Source organism: Bubalus kerabau, chromosome 9 (assembly GCF_029407905.1).
Source record: "Bubalus kerabau isolate K-KA32 ecotype Philippines breed swamp buffalo chromosome 9, PCC_UOA_SB_1v2, whole genome shotgun sequence".
NCBI lineage: Eukaryota > Metazoa > Chordata > Mammalia > Artiodactyla > Bovidae > Bubalus > Bubalus kerabau.
Genome location: NC_073632.1, coordinates 39,474,306 through 39,491,421, shown reverse-complemented (window position 1 = coordinate 39,491,421; position 17,116 = coordinate 39,474,306). Strand labels below are relative to the sequence as shown.

General features: G+C 39.8%; 1 long non-coding RNA gene across 1 annotated transcript; it reads right to left on the bottom strand.

The window, feature by feature from the left end:
• Nucleotides 1–3,750: 3,750 nt before the first annotated feature.
• On the bottom strand, nucleotides 3,751–16,443 carry LOC129659995 (uncharacterized). Its single transcript, XR_008718289.1, has 3 exons — nucleotides 16,255–16,443; nucleotides 15,798–15,957; nucleotides 3,751–3,968 (listed from the first exon to the last, which is right to left on the bottom strand). It is a non-coding gene; the product is annotated as an uncharacterized LOC129659995 (long non-coding RNA).
• Nucleotides 16,444–17,116: the final 673 nt, after the last annotated feature.

Here is a 17,116-nt window from a genome sequence, read left to right as displayed (position 1 = left end):
ACCAACTAGTAATTAAAACTCAAGCTTTCTCCCATGTGTTAGCTTATCCTAAGGATATATAGTGGGAGAGTATCAAGTAGACAATGGCATCAGTGTACAAAAGAGAAAGGGCTGCAAGGCCTGGAAAAAGGACTATTAAGTGTAATTTATCATGGTTTGTTCATTTGTTTCCATTATTAAACACGTCAGCAACTACATCACCACTTAAGCTCTCTAAGTTACTTAAACATTAATTGTCTTCAGGAAACAAAGAAATGCAGCTTAGTCCAGTGTTGAGACGTCAGTCCTGTTTCTATCGACCCTATCTGAATTTTCTTTCATTAGCTCGTGTTTGGATTTCTGTATCAGTCATTGGCTGATGCATCTGGTTCTGTTCTCTTTCTAGCTGTAGTTCATCTGACATCACACTGTGAGGTGAATCTTTCTGAGACATTGCTTTTACTATAACCATAGCTTGAATCAAAGATTTTTATTGGCTTCCACTGGCCTGAAGCATCAAGTTTAAACTATTACTTGGATTGTTTTCAGTGTCCTTCCTAATCTGACCATACCCTACCCAGAAAATCTATTCCTTCATAGAGACCAATCTTCTCCCTTTATTGCATCCATGCTGGTTACTCCTCATGCCCCTGAACTCCCCAGATCAAGTTCACTTCTGCACAGATTTCTAGTGTCTAGGTTGGGTGGTGGCCTGTGCTCAGCCCTCCCTACTTGAGTGGATAAAACTGTGGTGATTTAGCTGGAAAAGCATTGACTGCCTAAACAAGTAAGCACAGTGGAAAGCGAGATTCTCAAGCATGAGCTGAAAAAATTTCCTTGGAAAGAGTACAGATTGGGAGATTGCAACCAACTTTCATAAAGAAATATGACAAAGAATAGAATACTGCTTGAAATTTATGAAAATGGTAATTTTTATAGAGATGGTGATGCTAGTGGTAAAGAACTCGCCTGCCAATGCAGGGGAATTAAGAGACTAGGCTTCAGTCCCCGGGTTGGGAAGATCTCCTGGAGAAGGGCATGGCAACCCACTCCAGTATTATTGCTTGGAGAATCCCATGGACAGAGAAGGCCGGCAGGCTATAGACCATAGGGTCGCAAAGATTTGGACTTGACTGAAGTGACTTAGCATGCATAGAGATCACAGAGTCCTTTAATTTTAGATCTGGAAGGGACATGGAAGGTCAGTTATTTTAAATGAGAAAAATACAGCATGTAGAAAGAACATGAGATTTGGTGTTAAAATTTCATCTCTAACATTTATCAATTTATTAATTTGGTCCCATTGTTTTCCCTCCACATGCCTTATTTTCTACATATCTAGAGTGGAAATAATGGTACTTAACCTATACATATGATAGTCAGGGCTTTCTAGTTGGCTCAGCGCTAAAGAATCTGCTTGCAAAGCAGGAAATGCTGGTTCGGTTCCTGGGTCAAGAAGATCCCCTGGAGGAAGAAATGGCAACCGGCTCCAATATTCTTGCCTGGGAAATCTCATGGACAAAGGAGCCTGGCAGGCTACAGCCCATAGGATCACAAAGAGTCGGACAAAACTGAGTGACCGAGCATGAACACACATGAGGATTAATGAGTAAAGTGGACTACCTAAGTGTGTACAATAATTACTGCATAGTGTGGTGCTTAATAAATGAAGCTTTGAAGACATGTTAGTTTTGGATGAGGTTATGATTTTTGAGAGGCTTCTCTGGTGGCTCAGATGGTAAAGAATCTGCGTGCAATGCTAGAGGCCTGGGTTTGATCCTTGGGTTGGGAAGATCCCCTGGAGAAGGAAACAGCAACCCACTCCAGTATTCTTGCCTGGAGAATTTCATGGACAGAGGAGCCTGGCAGGCTACTGTCCATGAGGTTGCACAGGGTCAGACACGATTGAGTGACTAACACTTTCACTTTCGTTGTTTTAGAGAACCCAGATCCTGAGCACGCTAATCTTGTCTTTTCTTTGAGAAATACAAGATAAACAACTCAGCAAGTACACATAGAATGCTATGGCTTCCAAACTCAATGTGCAGAACTCCTTTGAGGAGTCCTGAGTCCTTCCTCTGAGAAGACCAAAGAAAGAGGCAATTGCCTCAATCTGGGCAAACCCTTTATCTCAAAAAGGTAGCATACCCTTTCTTGGGCCAATCTGATGTGTAAGGGCAGGGCAGTGTGCATCTCTTTACTTGGTGTAGAGAGCCTCTATCTTCCCCAGATCACACTGATATTAACTTTCTCCATAGACTCAAACTGTATAACTTTTCTCTGAATTCAAGAGAGAAAGAACTGAACTCTTCCTGAGGACAGAACTTTCAAAACTAAGACTTCTAAAGGTCTCATGTGAAGTCTAGTTATCTTTGAAACTCTTTGTCCTATAGGGTACAAATAATCTTGGGCAATAGAGTGTAAAGAACAATTTAAAACAAACTTTGAGCCTTCTTCACTAAGGGAAGAAAAAAAAAATAAAAATTTTAAATGGCTTCATTCTTCCTTAGAAGAAGAAAACAGAATGTACTATTTGATCTAACACACAAAAATTTAATTAAAACTGTATATCATGGTCTTTTGAGGAAGAGTGAAAGGAAAGAGAGAGGAAAAAATGAGGAAAAAAGGAGAAATGGAGAAGAGGAGATGATTTTCTATCTGGGGTGATACTTGGAAAGAGGGAGGCAGGTTAGGAAGAGAAGAGGGGGTGGGCAGCCGGGAGAAAAAAATGGAAGGGGAGGACCAGCATTTTCTCCTGCCTACTCCTCAGAAGTGTGGTTTCCCTCCAGTGAGCCTGCTGTTGAGAATACACTCCTGATGTGTGTAGAAACCTTGGCACGCTCTGCTTTCCCTGACCACAGGCCCTGAGGTGCCATCACCTCTTCTTGATCCTGCTTCACTCACTATCTTGTCCCACATCCTCTTCCTAGGCGAGTCACCCCCACACCTGGCCCTGGGCCTCGGAGAGGGACCCCCTGTTCTAAGAGGAGGACTCAGGCACAGCAGTCAGAAGACAAGGGCACTGGGGGGGATATCAAGACTGCTGTGTGCATTTTGAGATATTAATACAATTAACACTTAATGAATTTTCTTCAGGGGAGTTAGGAGACGTCCAGTTGATGCTTACTTTCAGGAAATTCGCTTTAGAACTGATGAGATTAGATTAGGACTGGCTTGATCTAGCCATGGGCCAGAGAGAGTCCACACCTTGCCAGACAGCAGGAACTGCACGAGCCTTTACTGAGGATTCACCCTTATTCCTGGGGGCACAGTGGGTGAGGCCACTATTTTACAGTAAAATATGGTGAAAGTCCATTCTAAAGGAGATCAGTCCTGGGCGTTCTTTGGAAGGAATGATGCTAAAGCTGAAACTCCAGTACTTTGGCCACCTCATGTGAAGAGTTGACTCATTGGAAAAGACTGATGCTGGGAGGGATTGGGGGCAGGAGGAAAAGGGGACGACAGAGGATGAGATGGCTGGATGGCATCACCGACTTGATGGGCATGGGTTTGGGTGAACTCTGGGAGTTGGTGATGGACAGGGAAGCCTGGCGTGCTGCAATTCATGGGGTCACAAAGAGTTGGACACGACTAAGCGACTGTACTGAACTGAATTGATGGTGAAAGTAGTTTAAAAAATCTTCATGGACTCAGGTTTTTTCATTTATACAATTAAAAGACATGAAAACGTCTTCTAAAATCCTATAAAGGGAAAAGTCCTATGAGTTTTGGTGAATTTCTTTGTTCTTTTTCACTGGAATCTCTTTGCGATATTCTATGAGATGATCATCCAGGCTAATTTCCAATAACAGTGAGACAATACATTCCATTGATATCCATGTAGAAAAAATTCATTTTAATTTCATTTGTGGAGAAGACTTTCCTGGTCAATTTCTATAACTCCTTGCACAGTGAGGCAGAAGAGGTCTGAGCCAGAGAGGTAAAGTCCTAGGTACCTTGCAGGATACCGAAGCAGCAAGGTCACAGGCCTGAGAAGAAAAAGGATGATATTGTTGGGAAGTGTGTGACAGTGACCTGTGCAGACAGCTGACCAGAGACTACAGCCGACTGAGGCCGTCTCAGCTGATGCTCACATGGACGGACAATACCTCAAGGACAGAAATCCTGCACTCCCTGAGCTCTGGAGTCCACTGCTCAGAGAATGGGGAATTCAGAACAGAGAGAGTAAAGTTATAGAACAACAAAAGATTGTGCATTTCCTTGCATCAGACTTTAGGGCCGAAGAATTCCCAGGTGGTGTTAGTGGTAAAGAATCTACCTGCCCATGCAGGAGATGTAAGAGACATGGGTTCAGTCCCTGGGTTGGGAAGATCCTCTGGAGAAGGGCATGGCAACCCACTCCAGTATTCTTGTTTGGAGAAATCCCATGGACAGAGAAACCTGGTGGGCTATCGTCCATAGGATCGCAGAGTCAGACATGACTGAAACAACTCACCACGCATGCACCACATATGGAAAATGGCCATGATTGTATTGTTTCCTTATTCTGTGCTTTTAGTGGGCTGAACAGTGGCCCCCTCAGAAACATGTTCACATCCTAAACCCTGGAGCCTGTGGATGTGAAATTTTTTGGAAAATGGGTTTTTGCAGAAGTGACCAAGGACCTTGAGATGGGGAGGTGATTGAGGGTGGGCCCTCAATTCTATGTGTAAGAGACACACAGGTGACACACACATGGAAGAGAAGGAAATATGAAGACAGAGGCAAAGTCAAGGAATGTGGACAGCTTCCAGAAGCTGGTTAGAGGCAAGGACTGAACCACTGGAGGGAGTGTGGTCCTGCAGGCACCTTGATTTTGGACTTGTGGCCTCCAGAACTGGGAGAGAATATGTTTCTGTCTGTCACAGAATTTGTGAGAGCAGCCATAGGAAGCTATCCTAGAGTCTAGATCCACCTCTCTGGAGATCTGCCTCACAACTGAGCACGTACTGCCTCCTAGAACAGCCCTGAGTAAGCACTCTTCTTTCCATATCTGAGAGTGAACACTCTTCACTTTCTTGAAGATTGACATGTGTGCATGCTAGGCTGCTTCAGTTGTGTCTGATTCTTTGCGACCCTATGGGCTATAGCCCGCCAGGCTTCTCTGTCCATGAGATTCTCCAGGCATACTGGAGTGGGTTGTCATGTCCTTCTCCAGGGGATCTTCCCGACCCCGGGATTGAACCTGGGTCTCTTACATCTACCTGCATTGACAGGTGGTTCTTTACCATTAGCGCCACCTGGGAAGTCTGAGGATGGACATAGAATGACAGAATTTTAAAGTAAAAAGGAAATCTTAGTGATAGTCCCACTGCTTTACACATGAGGAACTTGTGATCCTCTGCTTGAGGTTGACGAGTTAAGTCCTGGCTGAGCACAGGGGAAAACCTGATCTCTGGACTTCCTGTCTGGTGTCCTCTTCTACTCCAGGCTGCCTCCTTGTAAGGGTGACGTCTGTGTCTTACATCTTCTAGTTTCATATATTCATCTACCAATTATGTATTGACCACAAACCATGAGCAGTTTTCTAGATATTTGAGATATGACAAAAATAAATTCTTATTTTTAAAATGAATTTTTATCAGAGTATAGTTGCTTTATAATGTTGTGTTATTAGAGAGCAAAATGAATCAGCTATACATATACATATATCTCCTCTTTTTTTGGATTTCCTTCCTATTTAGGTCACCATAGAGCACTGGATGGGCTTCCCTTGTGGCTCAGATGGTAAAGAATCAGCCTGCAATGCAGGAGACCCAGTTTGATCTGTGGGTCGGGAAGATCCCCTGGAGAAGGGAATGGCTACCTTCTCTAGAATTCTTGCTTGGAGAATTCCATGGACAGAGGAGCCTGGCGGGCTACAGTCCATGGGTCACAAAGAGTCGGACGCGACTGGATGACCAGCATTTCGATGACTGCAAGAACACTAAGTAGAGATCCCTGAGTGAAGTAAGTCATAAGGAGAAAAACAAAAGCAAATTCTTTTCTTTACAGTATATTTTAGTGTGTGTGTGTGTGTGTGTGTGTGTGTGTGTGTGTGTGTGTGTGTTGGGAGGGGATGGTAGGAGTGAGAAAAACCATAGAGCACAGCAATAACAACAAATTAAAAATTGTTATGAAGAAACATCTATGCCTCACGCATAGTTACCTACACAGCACAAGTGCTCAGATGATTGCTTAGTAATATTTAGTGATTTAGGTTATTTCCTTCTACCTCCAAGTGAAGTGGAAGTCACTCAGTGTTGTCCAACTCTTTGTTACTGTACAGTCCATGGAATTCTGCATGCCAGAATACCGGGCTGGTTAGCCTTTCCCTTCACCAGGGCATCTTCCCTACCAGGGGTTGAACCCAGGTCTCCCACATTGTGGGCAGATTCTTTGCCTGCTGAGCCACAAGGGAAGCCCTTCTACCTTCAAATCCTGAGGAAATCCCAAGAGTCTTCTTAACTGCAAAAAACTGTACTGTAACTTGAAGAAGAGGCTCCTAACAGCACTTCCTTCATGTATGACTGTGGTTTCTTGAGAAAGGTCTCCTTTAAAGTAATGTTTATATTACATCTTAAAAATGTACACCTGGCATTTTAGAGTCCAAAGACAGACGTAGTCGCCTTGGACCCACCCAGTATAACAACAGCAGTCAAATTCACAATGTGGAAATCATGCCACACACATGCTCAGTAAAATAATAACTTTAGCAAGATCGCAAATTAATTAGTAACATTCTGAATCATAGGTACCTAGGCCTGGCACTTAATTTTAAGTTTTTATATTAGCTAAATATTTTCTTACATGTTATGTTTTAGTCATTCTTAACAAAGTTCGGCTATGCTGGTGTTTTGTTAATACACAGTATTCCAGCTTTCTTAACACCACTTCTAACAAAATTGTCAGTTAACCTGATACTTGTAATTAACACACTTCATGGCTTTTTTTTTTCCTTTTAGAACAGAGTCATATTAGTATTTCTAATAGCACTTCAAAAGAATTCCAGTTTAATCCACTAAAAGGCCATTACAATTACTTGCACTGAGAGTGATTATATCTTTTATGTAGACAAATAATGAGACACCAAGAATGTCAGAGAGACAGAGACAGGCTGTGGATACATGACTCCAAATGTTTAGATAAAAATTGAGTGTCAAGTTAATTTCTGATTGCCTGGATGCTTGCCAGCTTTTGAACGACATTACTTTTAATAGAGCTTAAAAACTTTCTGCTTTGTAGGCTGTGTGGACCATGAGGACAAGTACTACGTCACTGATAGTTAGCTCTGTGACCTCAAAACATTACTTACCCTCTTTGCTTCTCAGTTTCCCAATCCATAACATTAGGATAACAATAGTATGTACTTTAGGGACATTGGTGAAGACTCAGTGACATAAATATGTAGAGGAAATAGAGCTCTGGCACTTGGCATAGGCTTTTCCTTGGGCTACCACCTGCTTTGCTCAGAGACTGGAATATAGGAAGTGCTTGACAGATGTTTGTAAACAAGCATGGATAGTAACAGACATAGAGGGGAGTATCTGGAGAGACCCCTTCTCCCCAGAAGATGGCTTACATATACATTGATAAAAATAATGCTTCTTTACTCCAAAGGAGTAGATCTTAGGGGACAGAATCAGGGAAGTTTCACAAATTAACCTTGTAGTATTTTAACCACTATCAGGACAAAAGTGTCAAGGAGGTAAAGTTTACTGGTTACCCTTCCATTTGCTGACTTAGTGTCTCTCTAGGCCTTCCAGTGCTTCTCTAAAAGTTACTACTAGAGTGTTAGTGGGCTAGGATTAATATAAAAATTCCTAGGATTTATTGAGTATACTTAATGTGCCAGGACTTCCCTGGTGGCTCAGATGGTAAAGCATCTGCCTGCAATGCAGAAGACCTGGGTTCAATCCCTGGGTCGGGAAGATTCCCTGGAGAAGGAAATGGCCACCCTCTCCAGTACTCTTGCCTGGAAAATCCCATGGACAGAGGAGCCTACACTCTCCTACACTCAATGTGTCACAAAGAGTTGGACACGACTGAGTGAATTCACTTTCACTTTCAATGTGCCAGGAACCATGTTAAGTATTATACCTGTTTTATCTCACTTAACATTTACAACAAAAAGGAGAGGGCAGTACTATTACTTTGACCACTTCATAGAAGAAGAATCAGACATTTAGACAGTCTAACTGACTTGCCCAAGATTGTATAAGTAAGTTAGCAACAGATGGTCTTCAACCCACTTCAGGCCACTGCAATTCACGTTGTTATTTACTGGGTATCTCACATACAGATGGCAGCTCATGATATTACACTCAAGAAAGTTGGGACTGCTTCTAAATTTTCTTCCTACATTAGAAGTCAGGAACTGGTTGGATATTATTAGATACACAGGGCTAACTGTAAATATACTTCTAATTATTTTTCCCATTTTACTTGGTGTGGTGAAATGCTTTTGTTCTTAAGAACTTCAACAAAAATATATAAAATATAGGAAACAACCAATAGAACTGAAGAATACAATAGCTTAAATAAAAAATATGCTTGAGGAAAACAGCAACAGGTTAGATATACATAAAAAGAAGAACAAGCTACTCTGAGGTTACTGGGAGAAAGGAAATAAGAAAGATCAAAGTGAAAATAGATGAAACAGATTAAAAAAAAATTCAATAATGCTAAGAACTTGTTCTTTGAAAAGATAAACAAAATTGACAAACCTTTAGCCAGACTCATGAAGAAGAAAAGAGAGCCCCAATAAATAAAGCCATTAGCCAGACTCATGAAGAAGAAAAGAGAGCCACAATAAATAAAGCCATTAGCCAGACTCATGAAGAAGAAAAGAGAGCCACAATAAATAAAGCCAGATATAAAAGAGGAGAAATTACAACTGTTACCACAGAAATACAAAGGATCATAAGAAAATGCCATGAACAATTATATGCCAACAGATTAGACAGCCTAGAAGAAATAGACACAATTCTAGAAAAATAGACTCTTCTAAGACAGAATCATGGAGAAATAGAAAGAAAATTTGAATAGTCTGGTTACTAACAACAGAATTGAACCAGTAATCAAAACCCTCCCAACAAACAAAAGTCTGGGACCAAATTGCTTTACAGGTGATTTCTACCAAGCATTTACATAAGGGTTAAAACTCATCCTACTCAAATTATCCCCCAAAAATTGAAGAGGAAGAAACACTTTCAAATTCATTTTACAAAGCCATTATGACACTGACACCAAAACCAGTTAAGACACCACAGAAAAGAAAATTACGGGCTGATATTTCTGATAAATATAGGCATAAAAACCCCAGCAAAATATTAGTGAACCAAATTCAGCAATACATTAAAAGAATCATGCACTATGATCAAGTCAGATTCATTCCAGATATGCAGTGATGGCTTACCATCTAAAAATCAATCAACATGATACATCCCATTAACACATAAAAGGATATAAGTCATACGATCATCTCCATAGACACATAGAAAACATTTGACAAAATTCAACAACAATATACAATAAAAAGTCCCCAGAAATTGGGCATAGAGGAAAATACCTCAACATAATCAAGACTATATATGAAAAACCCACAGCTAACATCACACTCAATGGTGAAAATTTGAAAATCTTTTTCTGTAAGATCAGGAACAAAGCAAGGGTGTCCATTCTTTCCACTTTTATTCAACACAGTATTGGAAGCCCTGGCCCCAGCAATCAGACAAAAAAAAAAAAAAAAAAAAGAAAGAAAGAAAAGACTTCCATGTTGGGAAAAAAGAAGCAAAGTTGTCAGTATTCATAGATGACATGATACTGCATATAGGAAACCTACAGATTCCACCAAAACACTATCAGAATTAATAAAGATTCAGTAAAGTTGCAGGACACAAAATTAATATATAGAAATCTATTTTACTTTTATACACTAATAATGAAGAGTTAGAGAAATAAAGAAAACAATCCCATTTACAATCACATCAAGAAGAACAAAATATCTTGGAATAAGTTTAACAAGAAGGTTACATTTTCATACCTGTACTCTGAAAACTACAAGACATTAGTGAAAGAAACTGAAGATGACATACATGTATGGAACGATATACCATACTCATGGATTACAAGAATCAGTATCATTAAAACGTTTCTAGTACTCAAAGCAATTTATGGGTTCAATGCAATCCATTTCAAAATTCTAATGGCATTTTTCATAGGACTGGAACACATCCTAAAATTTGTGTGGAACCATAAAGACTCTAAGTAGACAAAGCAATTTTGAGAAACATGAACAAATCTGAAGCATCACATTCGTAGACTTGATAGTACAAAGTTACAGTAGTCAAAATAGTATGGTACTGGCACAACAGACATGTCAATAGAGCAGAATGCTGCTGCTGCTGCTAAGTTGCATCAGTCGTGTCCGACTCTGCGACCCCATGGACTGCAGCCTACCAGACTCCCCCGTCCCTGGGATTCTCCAGGCAAGAACACTGGAGTGGGTTGCCATTTCCTTCTCCAATGCGTGAAAGTGAAAAGTGAAAGTGAAGTCGCTCAGTTGTGTCTGACTCGTAGCGACCCCATGGACTGCAGCCTACCAGGCTCCTCCATCCATGGGATTTTCCAGGCAAGAGCAGAATAGGGTCCAGAAATAAACCCACACTTATATGGTCAATTAATTTATGACAAAGGAATCAAGAATATACAAATGGGGACAAGACAGTCTCTTCAATAAATGGTGTTAAGAAAACTGGGCAGCTATCTCCAAAAGAAACAAACTAGACCACTTTCTTACAGCATGTGCAAAAATAAACTCAAAACGAATTAAAGACTTATGTAAGTCCTAAAACCATAAATCTTCCAGAGGAAAACATAGGTTGTAATCTCTTTGACATTGGTCTTAGAAATATTTTTTTGAATTTGTCTCCTCAGGCAAGGACAACAAAAGCAAAAATAAGCAAATGAGACTACATCAAATGAAAAAGTTTTTGCACAACTAAGAAAACCATCAAGATGGTGAAAAGGCAGCCTACTGAAGGGGAGAAGATAGTTGCGAATGACATATAAGGGGCTGACATCAGAAATATATAAAGAATGTGTACAACTCAATGTCAACAAAACAAAGAACTTGATTAAAAATGAGTAGAGGACCTGAACAGATACTTTTCCAAAAAAGACATACAGATGGCTAACAGGCACAGATGCTCAATATAGCTAACCATCAGGGAAATGCAAGTCAAAAATCACAGTGAGATAACGCACATCTGTCAGGATCAGTTCAGTTCAGTTCAGTCGCTCAGTCATGTCTGACTCTTTGTGACCCCATGGACTGCAGCATGCCAGGTTTCCCTGTCCATTACCAGCTCCCGGAACTTGCTCAAACTCATGTCCATCGAGTCAGTGATGCCATCCAACCATTTCATCCTCTGTCGTCCCCTTCTCCTGCCTTCAATCTTTCCCAGCATCAGGGTCTTTTTTAATGAGTCAGTTCTTCACATCAGGTGGCCAAAGTATTGGAGTTTCAGCTTCAACATCAGTCCTTCCAATGAATATTCAGGACTGATTTTCTTCAGGATTGACTGGTTGGATCTCCTTGCAATCCAAGGGACTCTCGAGAATCTTCTCTAATACCACAGTTCAAAAGCGTCAATTCTTCGGTGCTCAGCTTTCTCTGTGATCCAACTCTCACATCCGTATATGACCACTGGAAAAACCATAGCTTTGACTAGACAGACTTTGTTGGTAAGTAATGTCTCTGGTTTTTAACATGCTGTCTAGGTTTGTTATAGCTTTTCTTTCAAGGAGCATGTGTCTTTTAATTTCATGGCTGCAGTCACCATCTGCAGTGATTTTGGAGCCCAAGAAAATGAAGTCTGTCACTATTTCCATTTTTCTCCATCTATTTGCCATGGAGTGATGGGACTGGGTGCCATGACCTTAGTTTTTTGAATGTTGAGTTTTAAGCCAGCTTTTTCACTCTCCTCTTTCACTTTCATCAAGAGGCTCTTTAGTTCCTCTTCACTTTCTGCCATAAGGGTGGTGTCATCTGCCTAGCTGAGGTTATTGATATTTCTCCCGGAAATATTGGTTCCAGCTTGTGCTTCATCCAGCCCAGCATTTCACATGATGTACTCTAAATATAGGTTAAATAAGCAGGGTGACAATATACAGCCTTGACATACTCCTTTTTCAATTTGGAACCAGTCTGTTGTTCTATGTCCATTTCTAACTGTTGCTTCTTGACCTGCGTATAGATTTCTCAGGAGGCAGGTAAGGTGGTCTGGTATTCCACCTCTTGAAGAATTTTCCACAGTTTATTTTTGTCCACACAGTCAAAGGCTTTGGCATAATCAATAAAGCAGAAGTAGATGTTTTCCTGGAATTCTCTTGCTTTTTCTATGATCCAACAGATGTTGGCAATTTGATCTCTGGTTCCTCTGCCTTTTCTAAAACCAGCTTGAACATCTGGAATTTCATTGTTCATATACTGTTGAAGCCTGGCTTGGAGAATTTTGAGCATTAATTTGCTAGCATGTGAGATGAGTGCATTTGTGTGGTTGTTTGAACATTCTTTGGCGTTGCCCTTCTTTGGGATTGGGATGAAAACTGACCTTTTCCAGTCCTGTGGCCATTGATGAGTTTTCCAAATTTGCTGGCATATTGAGTGCAGCACTTTCACAGTATCATCTCTTAGGATTTGTAACAGCTCAACTGGAATTCCATCACCTCCATTAGCTTTGTTCGTAGTGATGCTTCCTATGGCCCATTTGACCTCACATTCCAGGAGGTTTGGCTGTAGGTGAATGATCACATCATCATGGTTATCTTGGTTGTGAAGATCTTTTTTGTAGAGTTCTGTGTATTCTTGCCCTCTTCTTAATTTCTTCTGCTTCTGTTATATCCATATCATTTCTGTCCTTTACTGTGCCCATCTTTGGATGAAATATTCCCTTGGTATCTCTAATTTTTTGAAGACATCTCTAGTCTTTCCCATTTTATTGTTTTCTTCTATTTCTTTGCACTGATTGCTGTGGAAGGCTTTCTTATCTCTCCTTGCTATTCTCTGGAACTCTGCATTCAAATGGGTATATCATTCCTTTTCTCCTTTGCCTTTAGCTTCTCTTCTTTTCTCAGCTATTTGTAAGGCCACCTCAGACTACATTTTCCCTTTTTGAATTTCTTTTTCTTGGGGAGGGTTTTAATCACTGCCTCCTGTACAATGTCACAAACCTCCATCCTTAGTTCTTGGGGCACTCTGTCTATCAGACCTAATCCCTTGAATCTATTTGTCTCTTCCACTGTATAATGATAAGGGATTTGACTTATGTCATACCTGAATGGCCTAGTGATTTTCCTTACTTTGTTCAATTTAAGTCTGAATTTGGCAATAAAGAGTTCATGATCTGAGCCACAGTTAGCTCCCGGTCTTGTTTTTGCTGACTGTATAGAGCTTCTTCATCTTTGGCTGCAAAGAGTATAATCAATCTGATTTTGGTATTGACCATCTGGTGATGTTCATGTATAAAGTCTTCTCTTGTGTCGTTGGAAGAGGGTGTTTGCTATGACCAGTGAATTCTCTTGGCAAAAGTCTGTTAGCCTTTGCCCTGCTTTATTTTGTATTCCAAGGCCAAATTTGCCTGTTACTCCAGGTATCTCTTGACTTCCTACTTTTGCATTCCAGAATGTCATTCCATTCCTGTCAGAATGGCTATCATTAAAAAGACAAGCATCTACAGGTATTAATGAAGATGTTGAGGAAAGGGAACCATTGTGCATTATTCGTTGGAATAGAAATTGAAGCAACCACTATGAAAAACAGTACAGAGTTTCCTCAGAAAACTAAAAATGTAACTGCCATAAGATCCAGCAATTCCACTTGTACCATATGATTCAGAAATTTATTTGAAGAAAACAAAAATACCAATTCAAAAAGGTATATGTACTTATAGGTGCATTGCAGCACTACTTACATTAGCCAAGAAATGCTGCTGCTGCTGCTAAGTCGCTTCAGTCATGTCCGACTCTTTGCGACCCTATAGACGGCAGCCCACCAGGCTCCCCCGTCCCTGGGATTCTCCAGGCAAGAACACTGGAGTGGGTTGACATTTCCTTCTCCAATGTATGAAAGTGAAAAGTGAAAGTGAAGTCGCTCAGTCGTGTCTGACTCTTCACGACCCCATGGACTGCAGCCCACCAGGCTCCTCTGTCCATGGGAGTTTCCAGCAAGAGTACTGGCGTGGGTTGCCATTGCCTTCTCAAGCCACGAAATGGAAGGAACCTAAATGTCCACCCATAAATGGATAAAGAAGATGTTGTATATATATAGAATGAAATATGACTCAGCCCTAAAAGGAATGAAATTTTGCCGTTTGTACCACTATGTATGGATTAGGAAGGTATTATGCTAACTGAAATATGACAGAGAGAGGGGAAAATACCAGATGATTTTACTCATGTTTGGAATCCAAAAACAAAACAAATAAACAAATAAGAAAAACAAAATAGAAAGAGAGTCATAGATAGAAAAAACTAGTGGTTGCCTGAGGGTAGAGGAGGTAGGGAACAGATGAAATAGGTAAGGGGATTAAGAGGTACAAACTTCTAGCTATAAGATAAATAAGTCATGGGGATGTAATGTTCACATAAGGAATAAAGTCAGTGATATTGTAACAGCTTTGTATGGTGATGATGATAATCTTACTGTATTAATCATTTTATAATGTACAAAAACATCAAATCAATATTGTATATCTGAAAATAATATAATATAGTATATTAACTAAAACTCAATTTAAAAAGATGTACAAGGAATTTATATAAAAACATTGAGAAGAAAGCAAACTTAAATACACAAATGAAAAGTCATTCCATATTGTAGATTAGAAAAGCCATTATTGTAAAGATGACAAACCTCCACAGCTGATCTAGTCTAAAAATGAATGAGCTGGCTTTTAATTACGTATGGAAATGCAGAGGTCTAAGAACAGTCAAGACAACACTGAAGAACAAAGGTGGGCAAGTTACACTAGCAGATTTTAATATTTACTAGGAAGTTATAGTAACTAAGACAATGTTGTATTTTCTGGAAGACAAATAGGTTAAATAGTCAAAATTCCAGAAATAGACCTACCAATATATGGTTATGTGATATATGGCAATGTTGATATAGCAGTGACTAGAGAAAAGAATAGTCATTTTATTAAATAAAATGGTTCAATGGGATACCCACGTGGGAAAAAGTGAAAATGATGCTTCATGTCATGCACAAAAATCAAATTCAGATGGATTTTATATCTAAATGAAGATAAGATAATAAAGCTCACAGAAGATAACAAAGGAGAATATATTCATGCAGTTGGCAGAGAGTTCTTAAAAAAGACACAAAAAGCACTAGTCATACAGGGAAAGATTGGAGTTCACTAAAATAACAGAAATGCACACAGCTAGGGGAATGAACAGGCAAACCACCGTGAAAGAGTATATTTACAATACATATATTTAACAAAGAACTCATATCCTCAGTATAAAAGCAACATACAAGTTAGTGAGAAAATGATGGGTAACCTGATTTAAAAATGTGCATAGACAAAACATGCATTTGAAAAAAGAGGATATCCAAATGATCAGTCAACAATAGGCAACTAAATTGTAGAATATTAGTAAAATGAATAATATACAACAGTAAGAATATAGGAATTACTGTTACATACAACAATATTGATGAATTTTACAAGCATCATTTGATTGGAAGAAGCCAGACAAAATAAGATGTGAACTATAAAAGTGCCTTTATAGAAAGTTCAAGAATGTAACTGATGCAAAGAAGTGATTACCTTTGGGGAGGCTTACTGTTGGAGAGGAAGCACAAGGAAGGATTCTGAGGTGTTGGTAATATTTCATCTTTTGATATGGGTGGTAGCTCCACATATGTGTTCACTTTATGAAAACTGAGTTTGACACATGATTTGTTGCCTCTTCTATGCATATGTTCAACTACAATAAAGAGAAAACTTAAAAAATGAGATAACATCCAAATGCAAAGCTGAACTTAAATCAGATCCTAATGGTATGTTTTTGGGACAATATAGAAAATTTAATTATCGTCTAGCTATTAGGTCACATTAAAACACTCAGTTTTTTGAGGCATAATGGTATTACGGTCTTTAAGGAGAACACTTTAGTTTCTATTAGATATAAACTGCAGCAATTATGAATAAAGTGCCATGATGTTGGCAGTGTACTTTCAAATGGCTTAGTAAAAAAAATATAGTGAAAGTGTTACTCACTCACTTGTGTCTGACTCTTTGAGAGCCCGTGGACTGTAACTGGCCAGGGTCCTCTGTTTATGGAATTCTCTAGGAAAGAATACTGGAGCAGGTTGCCATTTCCTTCTCCAGGGGATCTTCCCAATCCAGGGACCAAACTCGAGTCTCCCACATTGCAGGCAGATTCTTTACTGTCTGAGCCACCAGGGAAACCCTAAAACAAATATATACACATATGTAAATATAGACAGTGTGTGTAAATGTGTATGTTGATAAAACAAATATGGTAATGTATTTAATATTAACAATTGTTGAATTTAGGCAGTAGGAATACTTATGATCAATGTACCAGTCTTTCAGTTTTTATGTTTAAAAATATTTATCATAGTAAATTCAGTGGGAGAACTCCTAAAGCATTGGTTAATTTTTGTTGAGCTACGTGTAGCTTGTGGGTTGGCGTCCTGTCCATTGACTCTACAAGTCAGGGCAACGTGTAATGCTTTATGTGTCCTCCCAATGGTGCTAGCTCATTTTACATCCCCTGGAGACAGGAGACAAGACCCAGCCCAGCTGCCGCCTTGTTTGGCCACTCACACCATCAGATGTCAGGTAGCCCCTCCGGGCTTCTCACTCACCACTCTCCCTTGGCCCTGCCTTCTCTCCTTGGGTACTGCCTTAACTTTTCTTCAGCCCCTTTTCATGGCCACACACAGTTCAATTTCATTGTTTTGGTACCAGGAAAGAAGAAACAAGGAAACTGAACAAATGTATCACCCCAATACACTGGTTTTTGTTATTATTGTTTAGTAGCTAAGTCATGTCTGACTCTTTTGTGACCCCATGGATAGTAGCCGGCAAGGCTACTTCTGTTCATGGGATTTCCCAGG